Genomic DNA, 21,851 nt, shown 5'->3' with positions numbered 1-21,851 from the left:
GTATGTACCATGAGGGAGCACTCCACCCCTCACCATATGGCAGCATGGATGGAGGTGTGAGCAGCTACATGTACCATACAACCACAGCAGAGTGCATCTCCCAGCAAGCAGACTGAGTGACGCCCATGTGACAGCTGTACACGTTACACACACCTGCACTAATCTCACTCACACTGCTGAATGGCGGTGAGTGAAGATCTTTATTAATAATTCCCCAAATGAAAGCAATGGACAATGTTATAGTTGTGCTCCGCCAGTATAATGGGACACAGCAGCCAGCTGAGGTGAATGAGGAGAGCTGCTCCCAGGCGCTCAGCCATGTCTGTCAGCTCAGGTCATATAACAGGTCAGATTGCACTGGGAACATACAATGCCAGTGCCAATACAAGCACAGGTTCCACATCAGCGAGTCTCTGCATAGCTACAGTAACTACCGCTAATGACATCAAGAAATGATCTCCATGTTGCCCCACTGTTGTGAAGTGATGCATTATGGGCGCTTTCTTCTGGCTCACATGAAGTCATATACTTGAAAATACCTTTTGCTTCAAGAAAGCCAAATTGTACTTACAGCATGAGTGTGCGCAGGGAAACGAGACCTTACAAAGCTGCTGTGCGTAAATCGATGCACAAGTTTTACATTTGGCCCCCCTAAGCACTCTATACATAACAATTGACACGGTGCACCAAAATCTGCCAAGGACAACCATAGCATTACAGGGGCAAGCAGTGGATGGGAACATTTTGTTAACGATTACCACTATTGAAATTATCTATAGAAGTGATCATTACCAACACAGTACCAACAAAGAGCTAACCTTGTTGAGGGAGGGCCCCTCAGGCCCAAATACCCAGGTGCGGTTGCAACCTCCTCTATTGCTATGCCACTGTCACAAGCAATCATTTCAGGTAAGGGAGGGATCACACTTGTACCTGCGGAGCAAGCATTCTGCCGCATGCTAGAGCATTTTTTTGTGTGCTATTTGACTTAGGGCTGGTGCACACAGACTTTTGCTGGCATTAAACGTAGCGTTTTAAATAATGTTTTTAGGGATCTACCGCTGTCCCATGCAAGTGAATGGGAGCGTTCAGTACAAGCTTTTGCAGGCTGTCATGAAAGCCTGGCAGTTGATCCCAGTCTCAAAAGCAACATGCAGCTCCTAGAAGGTATTTGAAAGCCAGCAAAAGCCACTGAAAGGCACTCAAAGTCAAAGACAGCCCATAAAAGCCCAGCCTTTCCCTATACTTCCTGCAAAAGTCAACAAAAGCCCCAAAAAATGCTACGCTCTCCTGAAAGCCATTAAAAGCCTTCAAAAGCCATTAAAAGCCAAGCTGCTAAACGCTGACATAAAAAAAAAAACGGTTTGAACGAGGTGCTGGGCAGAAGCCCGTGTGAACCAACATGCAGTTTTTTTTCCACAGTAATGGCTGGACAGTGTACTGGTTAAATGGGAACTTCAGCCTAAACAAACATACTGTCATTAAAGAGACTCTGAAGTCTCTTGAAAATCCTTTTTATTATTAGGAGAAAAGCGCAATATAAAAGATATTTGTCTTGTCTAGCCAGCATTTTCAATGAGGAATCGCGAGCTCTGTGCAGACAAGTAGCACAGGTTGCATCTTATTGGGTGCTATGGTGAATTGTAGATGCTTCTGAAAATGCAGCAGCCCCATAGAAAATCATTACAATCATTTTCGCATGCGATTTCCAATTGTGGCAAAATGCTGCCGACCTGCAGAAAAGTGATCCCTCTCTAAGGCTGGACACCCACTTGTGACTGCAAAATCACTCTCAAAATGCTGAGAGTGATTTTGCAACTTAAAAACAAGCGATTACAGAACGATTTGGAGGAAAGAGATTATGGACTATCGGTATTAAATGCTGCAGATTTGGGCAAACCGCAAATTTTCTGTGGGTTTTCACTCCATTTACCTTAATTAGCCTAGCGTTTTGAATTTGCCAGCAATTCCAAAGCACAACTAGAAGCACTCTAAAGGCCATAGCCCAGACAGTTTTTCAGCAAACGCTGTAAGGACACGCTAGCTATGCAGTATATCCTGTCCTATGGAGATGGAGGGACAAATAGAAGATGTCCGTCTGGCAGCCATTAACAGGAACTACAATAGCAATAAGCCAAATAAATCCAACATGGGAAATGGCTGAAGGGGCAGCAGCCAGGAGTCTGTGCAGAAAGTAAGAAAAGGGGTGGAGATGGACAGATCTTGTATAAAACCTTTCATGTCAACCAATAAAGCAAAAAGTAATGCACTTCCGAAAGGGAGGCAGGTTTTATTGGTCTATACATGAAATGTTTTACACAAGCTCTGTGCGCCTCCATCTATTTTGCTTCTATTAGCAGAAATTCCCATTTGTTTCCTTGGGGGGGGGGGGGGGGGGCTGCTAGACTGAGTGACTTTCAGTATACAGGAATGGTTTATAGACAATATGGTAAATTGACTCCTGTAAGCTCGTAAGGCCTGCAGTCCAGGTATTCCACTGCTGGTTCAGAGGATCGGTTTCTGATTGGTCAGTATGATTAATGATGCAAATTTTATGTAAAGGTATACAGCTTGAAAATGGACCAAAGGCAGAGACCTGTTGGATTTGATTGGTCTGTTTCCAAGCTACATTTGTTTGTATGAACACGGACATTACATTTCTTGGAATGATCTCCTCGACCATCTCTATTGCTCGGAACAGACAGAAGCCATCGCCCAAAAAAAACCTTCAGCAAGACATCTTATTCGTATTCAGAGATAAGCAGGAAATGCATGTTTTTCTTGCACACCAGGAAGCGGAGTTCAACAGAGCAGAACCGGAACGGTTCACAGGGCCAACCAGATTAGAAAACTTGATTTAGTCGACAGTTGATTGACATCAATCATTATGCTGAATACACACGGTGCGTTCGCGCACTCGATTTCCCGTTCGATACGTTTATATCCAACATGTCCGATTTGGATTTCAATGGATCGTTAGGTCGATTCGCATGCAAAGTATGCCAAATCGACCTAACGATCCATCGAAATCCAAATCGGACATGTTGGAAATAAACGAATCAACGGGAATCGGGGGGGAAATCGAGTGCGCGAACGCACCGTGTGTATCCAGCATTACCCTTCTGAATCTCCTGGCTCCTGTGCAGGCATCTAATCAGCCTTGGAGAAGTTCATGCTCATGGTTAAAGTGGATCCAAATTAAAAACACAAGATTTCAGAAATAAAATCTATTTTCTAAATGATAACAATAAATAGCAGCCTTTTTTCAGCTGCATGATGATAAATATAAAATATTTTACATTTATTGGAGGAACCCCTCCCTTCCTTTCAGTTTGCCGGGACCGAATCCAGCAAACTAGTGGAGTAGGTGGTGTCCGGCAAAGGAGGAATTGCTAATGGCTGCCCCCAGTATAACCCTAGTTATGAAAAGAGAAGGGTGAAAAGCATGCACTGAAATGCTCATAGGCTTGAAGGAGTTTATTTATCATTGTATGTGTCAGAGTGGTGCAACTAAATATTTTGAATTAAAAAAAGTGTTTGGTTTGGGTCCGCTTTTAGTGAAAAAGGTCTGTCTGTACACACATCCAATTTTTCTCTGCAGATGATTGGCTAATTTTACCACCTCCATGTAGTAGGAGAACATATCTACAGTCTGTTCATAGTATTCCATATCTGTTGGCGCTCATACTGGCAGTGGAAAATTGGCCAGCCATCTGCAGATTAAAATTGGATGTGTGTACGGAGTCTAAGGGCCCTCTCCCACAGGCAGGACAAAAGGACGATGGGATTGACCCGTTTTTTACCGACAGGAAAAGCCGGTACCCAAACTTAAAAAGTGCAGTAAGGTTCTGAATGGACAGCACCTCAGTGGTGAATGCCGGGATAAACTCCAGTTCAGGAAGGGAAGACACTTATCTTTCAGTTTTCTGCGTGAGTTTTTCTGCACACCAAGTGTGTTTCTATGCAGGAAAGCAGGCATTTTCACAGCAGCTAATGTATGATTACTTCAAGATTTTATTGTAGAAAAGCGGTGCAATTTTTTCACAAGCTTTTAGACCCCCCCCCCAAAAAAAAAAATTAAAAAAATAAATAAATAAATCACTCCTAGATCAGGGTGTCAAACTTAGGGCTCGTTTCCACTATTGCGGTGCAGAATCGCCTGGATTCCACCGCTGTTGAAATTCCATGAATTAGCATGCGGATGCGAATTTTTGCGCGTTTTTTGCCGCGAATTCACATGCGAATTCGCATAGGTGAGGGTATATGCGAAATTAACCATGTCACTGCCTGTTTGAATTACATTGGTACATATGCGAATTCGCATGCGAATTCGCATGAAAATTCGCATACCATAGCCGCATGCGAATTTCCTATTAAATACATTAGCGGCGATTCGCATGCATTCCACTCGCAGGCGAAATCGTTGGCTCTTTTGTGCGTTTTTTTACCGCTGAAAAAAACGCACCTCAACAACGCTACAGTGGAAACAGGCCCATCCACTTGCATTACATGTGCGAATCTGCATGCGTTGGACGCATGCAGATTTGCGATAGTGGAAACGAGCCCTAAAATACAAAGTGGGCCAAAATTGTACACTGGGACCTGGTCGTGGGCCAACCTCAATGTCTGCTGGCCACCTTCCTCCATTATAAAGTTCCCTGGTGTCTATCGGTCCTCCCTCCCCTATACAGTTCCCTGGTGTCTAGAGAATCCCCAAGCCTCGCCTATACAGTTCCCTATTGTTTAGTGCTTTCCCCCTAACTCCCCCTTATGGCTTCTCTGGTGTTCTAGGGCTTCACCTCCAATATAGCTTCCCTGGTGGTCTAGCATGGACCAAACATAATGCAAGGTGGGGAAACCACTTGAGGGCCAAATTTAATGGCTCTGAGGGCCAAATTTGGCCAGCGGGCCGGAGTTTAACATGTATGTCCTAGATAGATAATACCAATACCTCCCATTTATCCAACTCAGGATTACCACTCTGAGCTACAGATTTCCAACACAAGCCTGACTCGGGGTTACCGCCAAGGAGGTTAATGTACAGCATGCTGTGTGATGCTCTGTCAGAACTCACCGCAATGCACTCAATGTAAAAGCCCCATAGGAATATTATTTTTTATTTATATAGCGCCAACATCTGCCATAGCGCTGTACAACATACAAAACATACAATAACGGGGAACATAGATACATGAGCAGTTCAACATACTATACTATCAGGAAAACCAGTGATACAAGTACAGATACATGCAACTAATGTGTAGTTTGCAGGGCTATGGAATCGGAGCAATTTTTGGGAACCTGGAGTAAAGGTGGCCCCACACGATGCAATAAAAAGATCAGATTTTACGGCAATTCGATAAAAAAAAAAAAAAGATTGGATTTCCTGAAAGAACAAAAGGGTTTTTTTTTGTTTTTTGTCTCTCTCGAGCAAGAAAACCGATCAACTTTACAGTTTTTATTCAATAAAAAAAGTTGATTGGGAATGGTGGATTTTTCTGATCAATTTTTATGAAAATTGAATGGCGTGTGGCAGATTGTCAATTTATTAATCTATATAGTCAAGCAATTTTCTCAGAGTTTGCAATTATTTTTATCATTATTGAGGAAAGATTGAACACAGGTGTGTGTGGTACATTGACCGGATTTTTGAAATGTTACAATCTGTCAAAGAAATTTGATTGCCATTCTTGAATTGAACAGATATTTTAAAAACTGTATGGTGTGTGGCCACCTTAAGATTTTTGGAAAAAAAATTCCACTGACTCCTAATAAATTTAAACTGTAATTCAGGCCTCTTTCACAGCAGGACGTTGCAGTTTGATGCGGTGTTAAAGTCGCAACGCAAAATACACCGCAACGCCCCAAAAAAGTCGCAACTTCATGCCCAGTTATCGTCGCATACAGGCAATGAAAAGTATGCTTCCGGGTCATTACTGAGCATGTGCAACACAAGTAACGCAGCAGATTCATTGCTAAATGCACGGCATGCAGCACTTCCTAATAACGCTACACGTTACACACAACGCAACGTGTGCACTGTGAATGTCGCACAGACTTAGTCTGCTTTGAAACATTTTCTAACGTGCAACTTTAACGTCGCACTGTGAAAGAGGCCTCAAAGAAAACATGATAAAATGTTCTAAGATAATATTCATCATAATTAACATACTGAGTATGGTTATAACCGTGCTTAGTCCACAAAAATTATATAAACAATCAAAAAAACAAGTTATTTGTGCTGCTGCAATAAAGCTGTGACCACATTTTTAAATTCAGATATACAGTACCTATCTGATTGTGACTATATATTTGTGTACACAGTACACTGAGGAGTCGGAGGATTTGCGCACCAACTCCACAGCCCTGGTAGTTTGAAAACCATCACCACTACCGTCTTTCGGGGAGGTGTGTGGTCTCTTACTGCACCTCCCTTGTGGCTGTGTCCCCTTCCGTTCTAAGCAAGTTCCCCGGTGTCAGCGGGGGCCTATTATTCAAGCTGTGAGGGCGCCCTTTGACCCTCACGTTGCCACTATGCAGTATGCGTTGCCGGCTCTGCGCTGGCGCTCTCATGTTATAGTCATGTGCGCCTGGAACGCATCAGCCGGGCGCACATGATGACATAAGGAGAGCGCCAGCGCAGAGCCGGCAACGCATACTGCGTAGTGTCAGCGTGAGGGTCAAAGGGCGCCCTCACAGCTTGAATAATATGCTGCTGCTGACCAGGGCTGTGGAGTCGGTACACAAATCTTCAGACTCCAACTCCGACGCCTCAGTTTCTGAAACCACGACTCCAACTCCGGGTACCCAAAATTGCTCAGACTCCGACTCCTTAGTCTAATACTCAACAGGGCTGTGGATTTTGTACAAAAATCATGCAACTCCAACTCCTCAGTTTCTGAAACCACGACTCCAACTCCGACTCCAGGTGCCCAAAATTGCCCCAACTCCGACCCCTCGACTTCCAAATCCAACCCCACAGCCCTGCTGCTGACACCATAGAAGTTACTTAGAACGGAGGGGAACGCAGCCACAAGGGAGGTGCGATAAGAGCCCTCCCATACACAAAGTGTCCCAGCTAGGTCTTATTTTCGGGGTAGGTCTTATAATAGGGGAAACACGGTAGGTATTCATTTGATAAAAATGCACAGAAACAGGAAACAAAAGCGAGCATACAATCTAGAGGGTAAGGAGGTGAAGACACAGGAGGAGTAGACATCACGCAGTGAGCTTTCCAGGCTTGAAGCAAAATAGACAGGCTGTAGGGGAGAGTTCCAAAAGAGAGGTGACACTCGTGAGAAGTCTTGAATGTGAAAGTGAGAGGAAGGGTCACCAAGCGGGGAAAAAACAAAAACAAACAAAAATGGGCTCTTGGGAGGAATATCCACGCATCACATCGCAATGAAATTGTCCATTGCAACACAATGGACACGGTGTAAAAGGGCCTTAGAGAAAAACTGCCTTGTCAGATTTCCCTTCATGTCTCAAGACATACAGTATTTATAGGCATTTGTGCTCTATTCTAGATAATTAATTTTGGCTCTTCAAATTTGATTCATCACAGTTCAATTGTTTTATGACTTGATTTTTGCATATTGTCGTAAAATGTACACATACTGCTTGCACTGTGCCAGCTCTGGAGGGTGGAACTGTTCAATATATCAGCCATAGAACGGTGCAGATTGTCTGTTCTATATGACTGTCCCTTCTTGTGCAGGTTCTCCCCGGAATTTTGTTCCAGCCGGGTGGCATGAAAAAGTAGGTGGGTGGGGCGTGTCGGGGGAATGCAGGGCCGGCGCAATTCTGCTCACAGCATAGGAGGGATGAGGAGGCGAGCGGATGACAGCCGGGTGCTCACCAAAATTAGCCGGGTGGAGCACGCGGCTAAAAGAGCCTGGGGAGAACACTGGAGCAGCAAAGGATGTTGTCAGCTTGTATAAAATATAATTGTTCACGCTCAATGTAAAGGTCAAAAAATAAAAAAATAAAAACTTGTACGTTTAAAAGGACAATTTTCTATTGAGGTACCACGGCACACTTTTGCAGTACAAAACTTGATACAACTTTATTGACACAAAAATACAAAAACAGTGCTACCATAAAACTCTTATCCGTAAGTTCAATCTTCATGAATAGCAACAGGGCATATCAAAACACCTTCATGAGGCTGACATAATAAATCTGGCTTGAGGTGATGAGCAGTTTCAGGAAAACGACTGTCCTTTTAAACATACAAGTAAGGATGTTGACAGACCTGCAGGAGACACAGAGTAGTGTACAGGCAGAGACTGCCATTCATAAAAACATAAAAGTGTAAACAATCAGCAAGAAGAAATATCATGTATGGATCATCACTGATCAATGCACAACTGGGGGTTAATGTAAAGAGAAACCGTAACCAAGAATTGAACATCATCCCAATCAGTGGCTGATGCCCCTTTCCCATGAAAAAAAACTTTTCCTTTTCTCAAACGGATCATGAGGGGGCTCTGTATGGCTGATATTGTGGTAAAATCTCAGCTGTTGTGAAACATTCCTTCTTTCACCTAAGGAATATTGCAAGGATTAAACACCTAATTCCTTCAGAGGATATTCCAACCCTAGTTCATGCCTTCGTCACATCAAGGTTAGACTACTGCAACGTCCTCTACACAGGCCTGCATAAGAAAGACTTACGCCGCCTGCAATTAGTACAGAATGCCGCCGCAAGGCTGTTAACGAGCCAACCCCGCCATTGCCACATAACACCAACCCTGAGCTCACTCCACTGGCTACCGATAAAATGGAGAATTCTGTTTAAGATTGGCTTACTGACATTCAAATCCTTGCACAATCTGGGCCCTGGATACCTGAAGGACTTGTTGCAACTACATCACACCCCCCACAATCTTAGATCAAAAGGACGTAACACCTTGGTCACCCCCAGAGTCCACCTCAAAACCTTTGGAGACAGAGCCTTTTGTCATGCTGCCCCTACACTTTGGAACTCCCTGCCACACCCAATCAGGACAGCCCCATCCCTGGAAGCATTTAAGTCTAAACTGAAAACCTACCTTTTCAGTCTGGCATTCATGAACATCTGACTATCCCCTCTGTAACACAACCCAGCCTGAAACCCTGTATTAATCTGAGACACAGCTATGCGCTTTGAGTCCTATGGGAGAAAAGCGCTTTACAAATGTTATTGTATTGTATTGTATTGTATTGTATTGTATTGTATTGAAACCCCACCCACAGTGTGATGTCAGGACCATGGTGCTGAAAGTTTCCTGTCTGTGAACCTCATTGCATTGTGGAAAATAGCTGTATACGGCTGTTTCCAACTGCCAAAAAAGCAAGCAACATCTCCTTCCAGTGACATCACCTGCCAGCAGTAAAAAATGTCACCATGTGATAAATGTCAGAATGTAAATTAGAGGAAATATTTTGCAATAGGCAAAATGCCGACTAAATCATTTATACATAATTATAGTAAAAATGAAGCACTTTATTACATTATTTTCACAGGGGTTCCTCTTTAACATATGTGTATTCTATTATCCTATAACACCTATCAACTACTGTGGCTTGTACACACGGTCCAACTAAAGCGCTTGACCAACCCAACGACATGATTGATTGCACGACTTGTATGTTTCACGCACCAACCAACTAAACAACCAACTCATTTTTGCATACTGCGCACGCAAGCAGAACATCAGACTGCAGAATATGGCCGCATTCAAAACAAGTACAAGTCGTTCAGACAATGTTGTACATATGTGGCCAACTGCACGATATCAGCCTAACACTTGTGTGAGTTGATCCGCCAGTTGGATCGGAAAAAACACCTGTTATCCGCCACTCCTCTAGTCGCTTGTGACACTTACACACAACCAACTATAAGTTTGGACGACAGTTGGGCGGAAGAGTTGCACATGTGTACAAGACTTTGCACCGCCCTACAAGGATTCTCCACAACAGTAATAAGAAGTGATTGGTAGAGGTATTTCCACCAGCACAAGGACTTCTTGGTCTTGGCTGGCAGGTGGCAGTTTAAAATCTTCCGACACCTGGGCTGGGCAGCCAGAATCCTGAATATCTCATTAAAGGACAACCGATGTGACATGTTGAGATAGACATGTGTATGTACAGTGCCAAGCACCTTAATGACTATGCTGTGTTCCTTGTTTTCTTTCTCTGCCTGAAAGAGTTCAACATCAGGTATGCAAGTGACAGTTTCTGTCTGCGTCGGGACAGAGTCAGACTATAGTGTAACCCTCACCAATAAGGAATTACAGCCATAAAACACTTTCCTGACAGTAAATGGCTTCTGAGAGCAGGAAAGAGAAAAAAATGGTCAATAGTTCATAAATTTGAGCTCTGGCATACTTCAATGAATGTGTCATTGAGCAGAGACAATGAAATTGTACAAACTTATAAACTAATTTAAATAAAAAATAAAACTTCAGGATATCTAAAGTCATTTGTAGAAAAAGGAGGATAGATACAAATATTTATCTCATGATTATTTATCAGTTTATTTTCACCTTTGATGTCCTGTAACCCCTCGTCCTCTGTTTTCTTGTATATGTTACAGTCCCCCTGTCAGTTCTGGCTTATGTACAGAGCTGACACAGGAGGAACAAAGTGTTCCAAACTATAATTCAGTTACCTGATGAGGCTTCTGTGTGGTCTATTCAGAAATGTCAGAGGAAGGGGGGGGTGCATTTACAAGACAAAAATCTTACAAAAGCAAACCATACTTCACACCAAGAAGCCAGCTAGATAAAGGTTCAGTAAAGCCTGGATGCACAAAATCAGAATACACTTATCACAGGTTTCTGACAAACAGAGAAAAAAAAAACATAATGTACGTCTATTATGATAAGTGTACATATGCAAACAATTTATGAAAAATATATATATTTATAGGCATCACTTGACTTTGTAACCACAGGCCCTGAATCATTTATAACAGCAGACTATTATGCACATCACTTTATACTGAAACCTTCAAAGCTAAACCGTTAAGTGAGGGAGTAACAGGCATTTATACAACACTGAATTCTTATGCCTAACACACACACACTGAGATTTTCTATCTGATTTTTTGCCATATTGATTATTTCCAGCATGTCCAATCTGATTTCCGTTCGATTTTCCATTCACTTCTATGGTTCTCTTTAAAGGACAGCTGTAGCAAGAGGCATATGGAGGCTGACATATTTAGTTCTTTTTAAAGAATACCTGTTGCCTGGCAGTCCAGCTGGTCTATTTGGCTGCAGTTGTGTTTGAATAACACCAGAATCAAGCATGCTAATCTTGTCAGATCTAACAATAATGTCAGAAACGCCTGATCTGCTGCATGCTTGTTCAGGGGCTATATGGCTAAAAGTATAATGCTGGATACACACGGTGCGTTCCCGCACTCGATTTCCCGCTCGATTCGTTTATTTCCAACATATCTGATTTGCATTTTGATGGATCGCTAGGTCGATTCGCATGTAAAGTATGCCAAATCGACCTAACAATCCATCGAAATGCAAATCAGACATGTTGGAAATAAACAAATCGACGGGAATCGAGCGGGAAATCGAGTGCGGGAACGCACCGTGTGTATCCAGCATTAGAGGCAGAGAATCAGCAGGATAGCCAGGCAACTGGTATTGCTTAAGCCGCATCTACACGCGTAGATGCGGCTCGATTAGCCGCCGGATCGCCTCTTCCGCGTCGCCACGCGTGCGCCTAATTCGATTCCCCGCCGGCGCCGATTATCTTCCGCTCGATTCCCTGCCATTGTCCCCTTGCAGGGGAGCGAGCAGGGAATCGGCGGTGCGGAGATCCGTCCTGACGGATCTTATCAATCGAGCCGCATCAGCGGCTCGATTGATAAGGAACATCGGAGCCGCAAAGCGGGATTGTCACCATAAAAATCAAATTTCAACAGCAACTGGTCTGAGTGTATTAAGTGATAAAGATGCTAATCCTGCATTTAAAAAAACTTTATCTGCTGTTATGATTAGAGTTATCACATACTTAAGGAGCACTGGCCCTTTAATAGTCAGTGCCAAACAGTTGCATGCTGGGGGTTCTTTTTATCTAGAATATATTCCTCCTCTTCCATTTATTATTCTGCCTAGATGCCTAGCTGAAACATGATCCCCTGCTCACTTGTGTTTACAAGCAAGGCTGAGGTGACTCAGTGATTGTAGGAAGAAAAGAAAAAAAAAAGTAAAGGGCAGAAATGACATCAGGATTTAGCCTAAACTGTGGGCAAAAGACATGATTCCCACCAAAAACGGAATTCTCTTAATTTACTATATAACAGTCACCGAAATCAAAACATGGACAGCACAATACATGCGTTATGTAAGTAGATCAAGTATTTATCTATATGTGTTTTTTCCCTGGCATTGTATGGCTAATCCTCCTGCTTTAAAGGAAATATACTGTATATGGCAGACTCCATATCCCTTTCACTACAGCTGTCCTTTAAAACATCAAGGAATTCTTGAAAAAGCATTTATAATCATGGAGCACTTCTGTTGAGGGGTTCTTGAGATGATGCTACCCAAAGTAGGGGGAGTACTTGAACAATGCAGCCAAAGGGCTGCACGCTATACTAATGTTGAAAAACACTGCTGTAGATCACTGCATTCCCTATCAAAACACATCACATTCTCAAAATAAAAAGAATGCAATCAGAAAAATATCTGAGCGATAAAAATACAGACGGCAAGATACTAAAGCACTTTGCTCCAACTTTGTTGTCCTCTCTCCGCCATACCGCTGGGTTTTCTTAGGGGAAATCCTCAAGTAATCCCTTATTACAACTTGTTTGCAAGAGCTAAATAAAGCACACAACACTCGGGTATGCCAAACATCTCAAGCCGTGCTCGTAGTAAGAATATCAAACAATAACGTATAAGCACATGCAAGGAAATATTTTCTTATCAAAGACCCCCAAGCAGCCTGGGGTCATCCTGCAGGATCCAACAAGTATAGCGTTACATAGTGATCCCCCTGTGCCAACAGTGAGGAAAAAATCCATTTTGTTCAGGAAAGTTAAAATTGAACCCGAGGTGAAAATAAACTGATGAAATTAACAAATTCTATATATCCTACTCTTAAAAATGACTTTTTAAAGTATGCCATGGTTTTCTTTTATATTTAAAGATTTACAAAGCAGGTTGAATGTTTTACTGTCTCTAATCAGTGGCAACGTATTAAACGTCCCAGAGTTAGAAAAAGGTCAACAGATCATGTATTTTCTCTCTCCTTGCCCTCAGAGGTTGTATTCCGCCAGGAAAACTTTTATGGCCGTAATTTGCTTATCAGTGATGTTTACTATATTCCCGACAAGGTACTGACAAGACAGAAGCTGTCACTTCCATGCCTAGAAATTCACTCTTTCAGGCAGCAAAATAAAACAAGTAAAACAGCCTGGTAAATATTCATATGTTTGGCACTGAACATACACATTTATCTTATGTCACATATCGCCTTAAGTACACTTTAAATGCTCTCAGTTTGGCCCTATATTATTCCAAGAATTACCAGCAAATAGGTCAGCTAGATTACTTTCATTTTATGTGCAATTCAAACACTGTCACTCCCGTTGGTTTCAAACAGAACCTGACAGATGGTGTCAACATGTATTCCCAGTCAATGCATTAGTTAGGTTGTTAAAAATGAGCAACAACGCCTCTTGCTTTGTGCAGTCATTACTCTTGCAGCAAGGCGAGTTTCTGGGCACTCATAGCAACAGTACTCCAAGCACCATACTGCTGCCGAGGGTGCAAAGGAGAGCAAATTGAGCTGTCACTCCATAGGGAAAATCATTTTTAAGAATGTTGAATCACAAAAATACTTGTGCAGTGATTTATAGATATGGCGACTTTCTAACGAAAATTGAATTTCCCTTTAAATTTCCAGGGACACAACACTGAGCCGGTAAAGCGAAGCTCATCTTCTGCGGATTGAGAAATTCACAGAATTCTAAAAACGGACTGAAGCAAGCAGAAAACTGGCGATTTCACGGTACGCTTAGTGAATAATAGAAGCCAGTGACATTTCCAGAAACAACATTTTCCAGGGACACACTTAAAAATCGGGGGCTGTTCCTGGAAGGCCTTTGGCAACAGGTAATTATGCATAATGTATTAGATTACATTATGATAATGTATATAAATATATTGCTGCAGGGTCCATTCTGTTCAGGTGTCCTATATTCTGTTTGCTACATTGCTTGCTATAGCCAACTGTGGCTGGATACTGCCTCTGACACAGGAGACCAGGGGTTTGACTTTCGGCTCTTCCTGTTTAGTAAGCAAGCACCTATTCAGTTAGGAGATCTTGGGCAAGACTCCCCAATACTGCTACTGCCTATAGCGTATGCCCTAGTGGCTGCAGCTCTGGTGCTTTGTGTCTGCCAGGAGGAAAGCCTGATATAAATGATATTTGTCTTGTCATATTAGGCTACTTTTACCATGGGGTGTTGCTTTGCGTTCCCTGGATCTCAACAGGAGAGAAAGTTTCCTCGCATGTTGTGCATACGGTGTGATATGATGCATACAGTATCATGGTATGCTTCACTGCAACTGTTAACACGTGCGTTATGGGGCACTGCACTGCTAGCACATCAATGTTAAGGTACCATTACAATATAATTGCATCACAACAGCAATTCGATAAAATTGTCTGAGGCACCTCAGCAGTGTAAAAGTATATAGTCATACCACTAACTGTCCCTCGGAGGAGCTCACACTCTAATCCCAACTATAGTACATCATTCTTATGCTCCTATTCTAGTTTAAGACCAATGAACCTATCTATCTTTTTGGCATGTGGAAGGAATTCGGAGTACATCTGGAAGTTTTTAACATTCATTTTTTATAGGATTATAGTGCATAGCAAATATTGGTTATTTATGAAAGATAAGAAATTAAAATGTATGAGGGGGAGCATACATTTCTATAAAAGAATTGAGAGCATGGTAGTGTGGAGGCATAGCGGAGTTTCTGTTTCTGTTGAACCACTAATTCAGTGGGATTGTCAGTTGGGACAGTATCTGCATGGAGTTTGTATGTTCTTCCCATGTTTGTGTGGGTTTCCTCCAGATACCCAAGTTTCCTTACACATACAAAAACACACTAATAAGTTAACAGCTTCAAACAACCCCCCCCCCCCCCCCCAAAGTAAATAAATAAAATGGCCTTTGACTAGAGCTCCTGTGGAGAACAGTTTTTTTACTGACATGACTTGCTCAGCATACTCTGAAGCACTGGGAGGGAGGGATCACACTTGTGTCTGTTGGAAGCTCAGACAATTCCCCGCAAGCGTTTTTGCCGCACAATATGTGTGTTTCTCTGCGATTGAACGCAGGCATTTGATTTTTACAGTAGTCAGTAAATTTTAAAAAGAAATCACATGTGTTGTGCAGAAAAGTAATGCAGGTTGTAACTTCATACAGAGTCGCAGATAGCTCCTGAAAAACACAGAATGTAACCATAGATGTAAACAGAAACAATGTATTAGGCCCGGTTCACATTAGCGGTGGCTATCCGGAATCGCCGTGCCGGAGCCGCACCGCATGCGGAACGGACGAAACGGACGCACGGCATAGCAATGTAAGTCTATGCCACCGTTCACATGCGTCCGTTTCGTCCGGACCGGAGCCGGACCGGATCCGGACTCCGGCGTCCGTTCCAACATGCGCTATTTTTTGGTCCGGCTCCTCCGGCAGCCGTATCCGGGGCGGAGCCGGACTGCACCATCCGGCCAATACAAATCAATGAGAACCGGATAGCGCACAACACACTGGCTAAAAATCCGGATGTTCTACCCCACTTCCTATGAGGATTGTTGCGGCGATATTGGATCGGGGACACATGGGCAAGCATTTTGGAGTGGAGCAGCACGAGCTGGAGATGTTGGCAGCATGTTGGAGGTGGAGGTGAGTGCTAAACAGCGGAGGGCCTGATTCCACAGGTCCCCCTTCTGCTGACCTCCCAGACCCCAACATTTTTTTTGTTTTTTACGTAACTTTTGCCAAACGGATCCGGATCGCATCCTGATGAACACCTGATGCAACCTGACCGGATCCGGATCAGAACCGTACGGATCCGATCCGGATCCGGTCAGGTCATCCGGTCCGTTTGGCAGACAACCGCAAGTGTGAACGGGGCCTTACCCAGCTGCACGGAGACCACAAGTACAACACAGGCAGCACACATATTCCACTGTGCAAAAAGTTACAATTATGAAAGAAACACTTTGCAACAATGTTTCAGCTCAACCCATCAGACAAGCAACTCTGTCCTGAGCCACCTCAAACCATCATCGATATCCAATAAATAAGAAAGCCACTGACACTTCAATTGCCGAAAGATAGTTTACGAAAGATTATTCATTTGAGTGATCGGAAATGATGGTTTGAGACCCCTAACAGACAAAAATCTCCTAACCAATCTGATCCAATTGATGAGATCAAGAACCACTAAAATACAAAAATCTAACCAATCCGATAGATGCAAAAATCGGATCATGTTCATTACTCTGATCAGATTGGTTAGGCGATTTTAATCTGTTATTGGTCTCAAACAATCATTTCCGATTGTTCTTACAACGAATCATACATTTATACTTATTCATTCCATACCTACATTCTTCTATTACATTATTTGCATTCCTAAATCCTGCAAGTCAATGACAATCACTATGAATGGAGATCCCACTTTACTGCTGTGGATAATGGATAAACATGCTGGAAAGAAAGGGTTGGAAGGGGGGAAGTTTGGGGAAATGAAGGCTGATCAGTGTTCCTGGAAATGAGAGCAGCTCAGCCATGCAGATGTGAAGGAGCATGCAGTGGAGGATGAGGATAATGGGGGTGACAGCAGAGGGTACTGAGTGGAGGATAAGGATGATGGGAGTGACAGCAGAGAGTGGAGGATGATGGGGGTGAAAGCAGGGAGTGGCGGATGAGCTATCACCCCCATTATCCTTCACTCTCTGCTATTGCCCCCATCAATCTCATGCTTCACTCCCTTCAATCACCCCCATCATCATACACTCCCTGCCATCACTCCCATCATCCTCATCCTCCACTCTCTGCTATCACCCCCATCATCCAGAGAGTGGAGGATGGTGGGGGTGACAGCAGAGAGTGGAAGATAATGGGGGTGACAGCAGAGAGTGGAGGATGAGGATGATGGGGGTGACAGCAGAGAGAGGTCAGGATGAGGAGGGTGGGGGTGACAGCAGAGAGTGGAAGATAATGGGGGTGATAGCAGAGAGTGGAGGATGAGGATGATGGGGGTGACAGCAGAGTGTGGAGGATGAGGATGATGGGTGTGACAGCAGAGAGTGGAGGATGAGGATGATGGGGGTGACAGCAGGGAGGGGAGGATGAGGATGATGGGGGTGATAGCAGGGAGTGGAGCATGAGGTTGATGGGGGTGATAGCAGGGAGTGGAGCATGAGGTTGATGGGGGTGATAGAGAGTGGAGGATGATGGGGGTGATAGCAGAGAGTGGAGGATGAGGATGATGGGGGTGATAGCAGAGAGTGGAGGATGAGGATGATGGGGGTCATAGCAGGGAGTGGAAGATAATGGGGGTCATAGCAGGGAGTGGAGGATGAGGATGATGGGGGTGACAGCAGACAGTGGAGGATGATGGGGGTGACAGCAGAGAGTGGAGGATGATGGGAGTGGCAGCAGAGAGTAGAGGATGATGGGGATGGCAGCAGAGAGTAGAGGATGATGGGGATGGCAGCAGAGAGTAGAGGATGATGGGGATGGCAGCAGACAGTGGATGGGGATGATAGCAGGCAGTGGATGAGGATGATGGGGATGATAGCAGACAGTGGATGGGGATGATAGCAGACAGTGGATGAGGATGATAGCAGACAGTGGATGAGGATGATAGCAGACAGTGGATGGGGGTGTTAGCAGACAGTGGATGAGGATGATGGGGGTGTTAGCAGACAGTGGATGAGGATGATGGGGGTGTTAGCAGACAGTGGATGAGGATGATGGGGGTGTTAGCAGACAGTGGATGAGGATGATGGGGGTGTTAGCAGACAGTGGATGAGGATGATGGGGGTGTTAGCAGACAGTGGATGAGGATGATGGGGGTGTTAGCAGACAGTGGATGAGGATGATGGGGGTGTTAGCAGACAGTGGATGAGGATGATGGGGGTGTTAGCAGACAGTGGATGAGGATGATGGGGGTGTTAGCAGACAGTGGATGAGGATGATGGGGGTGTTAGCAGACAGTGGATGAGGATGATGGGGTAATAGCAGACAGTGGATGCGGATGATGGGGGTGATAGCAGACAGTGGATGAGGATGATGGGGGTGATAGCAGACAGTGGAGGATAAAGATGATGGGGGTGATAGCAGACAGTGGAGGATAAAGATGATGGGGGTGATAGCAGACAGTGGAGGATAAAGATGATGGGGGTGATAGCAGACAGTGGAGGATAAAGATGATGGGGGTGATAGCAGACAGTGGAGGATAAAGATGATGGGGGTGATAGCAGACAGTGGAGGATAAAGATGATGGGGGTGATAGCAGACAGTGGAGGATAAAGATGATGGGGGTGATAGCAGACAGTGGAGGATAAAGATGATGGGGGTGATAGCAGACAGTGGAGGATAAAGATGATGGGGGTGATAGCAGACAGTGGAGGATAAAGATGATGGGGGTGATAGCAGACAGTGGAGGATAAAGATGATGGGGGTGATAGCAGACAGTGGAGGATAAGGTTGATAGCAGACAGTGGAGGATAAGGTTGATAAGGGTGATAGCAGACTGTGGAGGATAAGGTTGATGGGGGTGATAGCAGACTGTGGAGGAAGATGGGGTGATAGCAGACAGTGGAGGATGGGGATGACAGCAGAGGACAGAGCTGATTCCTCCTGCCCCGCAGCCCATGTGTGACCTCCCCCTCACAATGCCTGGATTATGGATAGAAAGATCCTCCCCTCCCCCAGGCAGGGCTGCAGCTGCCTGGCCAGGACCCATCTGCCCCGCTGACTCACCTCCACACGCTGCCCGGCTCCAGTCCCCGCAGATGTCCGCACAGCCAGCGGGGAGATGCGTCACTCCCTTCCCGGCCGCTCACAGCATTCTCCCAGCCAAGCCACAGCAGCGGGAGGCAGCGTGACGTCACCGCCCGGGACACACATCTGGCACGCCTACTCGGGAGGAGTAGAGAGAGCGGGAGGGGCGGTGTGTGTTTATGTGAGCACGCAGGAGAGCGGCTCTGTGCATGGTGTGTATGGCTGTGTGTGTGCAGATACAATGCTCCAGAGCTCACTCCCCCTGTGTGTGTATGATCCACAATGGGCTCTATTCTCAAAAGCATGTGCGGTATTTTTTATTTGTGCGGAAATTAAGCGCATGCGGAAAACGCCGCAAAATTTCCAGATTCACTAATATTTTCCGCATGTTTTCCGCATGCGTGAAAAAAGATGCGGAAACAGGCATTATTCATGCGGGAATCATGCGGTAAAAAGGTCGCATGAAAAAGTGTTTAAAAAAAAAAAGTTAAAGTCCACCAAGCACAGCCCTTAAGCCTCCACACTTCATTACAGTCAATGGGATGCGGAATATATCACCTACTTCTTGTAGGTGATAAAAATTCGGTAATTAACGAAGAAATGATGCGCCTGAACATCTTTGAGAATTGATCTTTTATTGCGGAAAATACCGACTTTTGCGGAAATTTTACCGCATGAATCCCGCACTTTTATCACACTTTTTCCGCATGCGGAAAAAACATGCGGAACATTTTGAGAATCCCAACTTGCCGGTATTTTGGGTGCAAACTTCCCGCATGTACTTTACCGCATGCGGAAACTCATTGAGAATAGAGCCCAATGTAACAGACTGCATCCACAATGGGCTCTCTATTCATAAAACCTTACCGCAAGTTTTCCGCTCAAAACAGCGGATTTTCCCGTCCATTTAGCAAAGTGGGCATTCATAAAAGCTGTTCCCGCATGAAAATCTACGATCCCCCAGCAGAGCGAGAAATTTCCGCCCTCTCCAGTGTTTTTCTAGATTTATCTATAAAAAAGTAACAAAATGGCCATTCATGAAGTTTAGAGGAAGCGGTATGTGGACGGGAAATACCGCTTCCTCTGATTTTGCGGATTACATACAAAGGAATGGGACAGACCTCCCAGAGAGAGCAGTGCACGGAGGGACTCTGCCGGCTGAAGTGTTTCCGCATGCCTTCCGACAGCTTACCGCCAGCTTTCAGCGGGAGATCTCCGCACTTGCATTGCAGCTGGCAAGATTTTTATGAATTACCACCCAGAAGTCTAAAATACCGCTGCGGTATTTTCCCTCCAGGGGGGGGAGGGGGATAATCTCCCCCAGGTCGCCTTTCATTCAGTGATTTAGGGCTTGTCCAGTGTCTGGTGTATTCAGGTTTGTTGATATAAGGCAATGTGAAACACTTGGCTAGCTGATAAAAGTGCAATTAGAGGGCAGGCAAGCTGGTAAATATACACAGCATGATGCAGAGCTTGCCTGGAGGGTCCATGGGCAAACATCTGTCTTGTTTCTCCCCATTGTTCTAATGAGTGCATGTGTGGACAAGGCTTTAAACAAGTTGAAAAGTTTTTGACAGTCCCTAGACTCCAGGAGGGCTGCTTTCTGACTTGTGATAGAGACTGGCAGGGACAGGAGTCATATTATAGGCAAGTAGCCTCTGTGTGATGTGAGACTGCAATACAACTCTGCTCCATCTCAGGCTATTCTCAGTCTCTCCACTCCTCCTCTCTCTGGGCTAGTGCACGACAAAATCACAATAGCAATCGCTAGCAATTTGCAAGTGCGATTTTGTAAAGCGATTTTCAGAGCGATTTTTGAATGAATTGCTCCAAAAAAATGCTACATGCAGTGTGTTTGCGATTTTTAAAAAATCACAATGCTGCTGTGAGAACACCGTCATAGGGTAACATTAGCCAATCGCTTTTCAAATCACTGTCGATTTGAAAATCGCGCAGAAGCCCTCTTGGTGTGCACCAGCCTCCCTCATTCACCTTTGTTTCCCTCTTCCCTAGTGCTGGCTGGCGGTGTCTTCTTCTTATACAGGAAAGCTAAATAAAAGTGCAATCCTGGTGAGGCAAATGATTGATATTATTATTATATAGCGCCACCATCTTCCGCAGCGCTGTACAGAACATATTGGCTATCATTCATGAACAGGCTGTCGGTAAGGGGAACCCGTGCGGGAGAATACCGCCGTCGGTAGTTGTGCCTTCTGGGTGGTCATTCATAAACTTTGTGCCTGGGGCGGTAGCAGTGCGGAGGTTTTCTGGAGAATGGTGTCGGCAGGCGGGCGGTAGGCATGCGGAAACAGAAAAGCTGGCCGAGTCCCTCCATGCGGTGTTCTCTCTGCTGCTGTGTGGGAGGTCCGTCCCATTCACTTACAAGGACTCCGCAAGCTTCCCGCTACAGCCAGGGGATCGGTAATCCCCTTCCGCATACCGCTATGCGGAAATGTTTATGAATGAGCATTTTGCAACTTTTTCTGGATACCTGCGTATCCACACTGCACAAGGCGGTACGTTGTCACTCTGCACGGGAATGTCAGCTCCGCATACGGAAAGAGGCTTTATGAATACACAACTTGCTCGGTGGTCGGTAAAGTCAGCGGTATTACGCATTTCCGCATGCGGGAATGCTTTATGAATGATAGCCATTGTCTTGTCACTTAACTATCGTCTTCCTTCTCTTTCAGCTTTTCTCTCCTCACCGTTTCTCCCCTTCTCTGCATAAGGTCTCAGACACGCTATAAGCGCTTTCCTGAGCGATTTTACCGCGATCATGATTTTACCATGATTTTGA

At 44.6% G+C, this 21,851-nt stretch overlaps 1 protein-coding gene across 1 annotated transcript in view; it reads right to left on the bottom strand.

The window, feature by feature from the left end:
• LOC137528850 (leukemia inhibitory factor receptor-like) overlaps window positions 1-19,113 on the bottom strand; it is a 155,389-nt gene extending 136,276 nt beyond the window's left edge. The window contains exon 1 of the mRNA XM_068250525.1: window positions 19,031-19,113. The gene's annotated coding sequence lies outside the window, so the exon portion shown is untranslated. The remainder of the gene's footprint in view (window positions 1-19,030) is intronic.
• Window positions 19,114-21,851: the final 2,738 nt, after the last annotated feature.

The sequence above is a fragment of the Hyperolius riggenbachi genome, chromosome 1 (assembly GCF_040937935.1).
Source record: "Hyperolius riggenbachi isolate aHypRig1 chromosome 1, aHypRig1.pri, whole genome shotgun sequence".
In the NCBI taxonomy this organism is placed as follows: domain Eukaryota; kingdom Metazoa; phylum Chordata; class Amphibia; order Anura; family Hyperoliidae; genus Hyperolius; species Hyperolius riggenbachi.
Note: the sequence above shows the minus strand (reverse complement) of the source record. Positions and strands in the feature narration are given on the sequence as shown.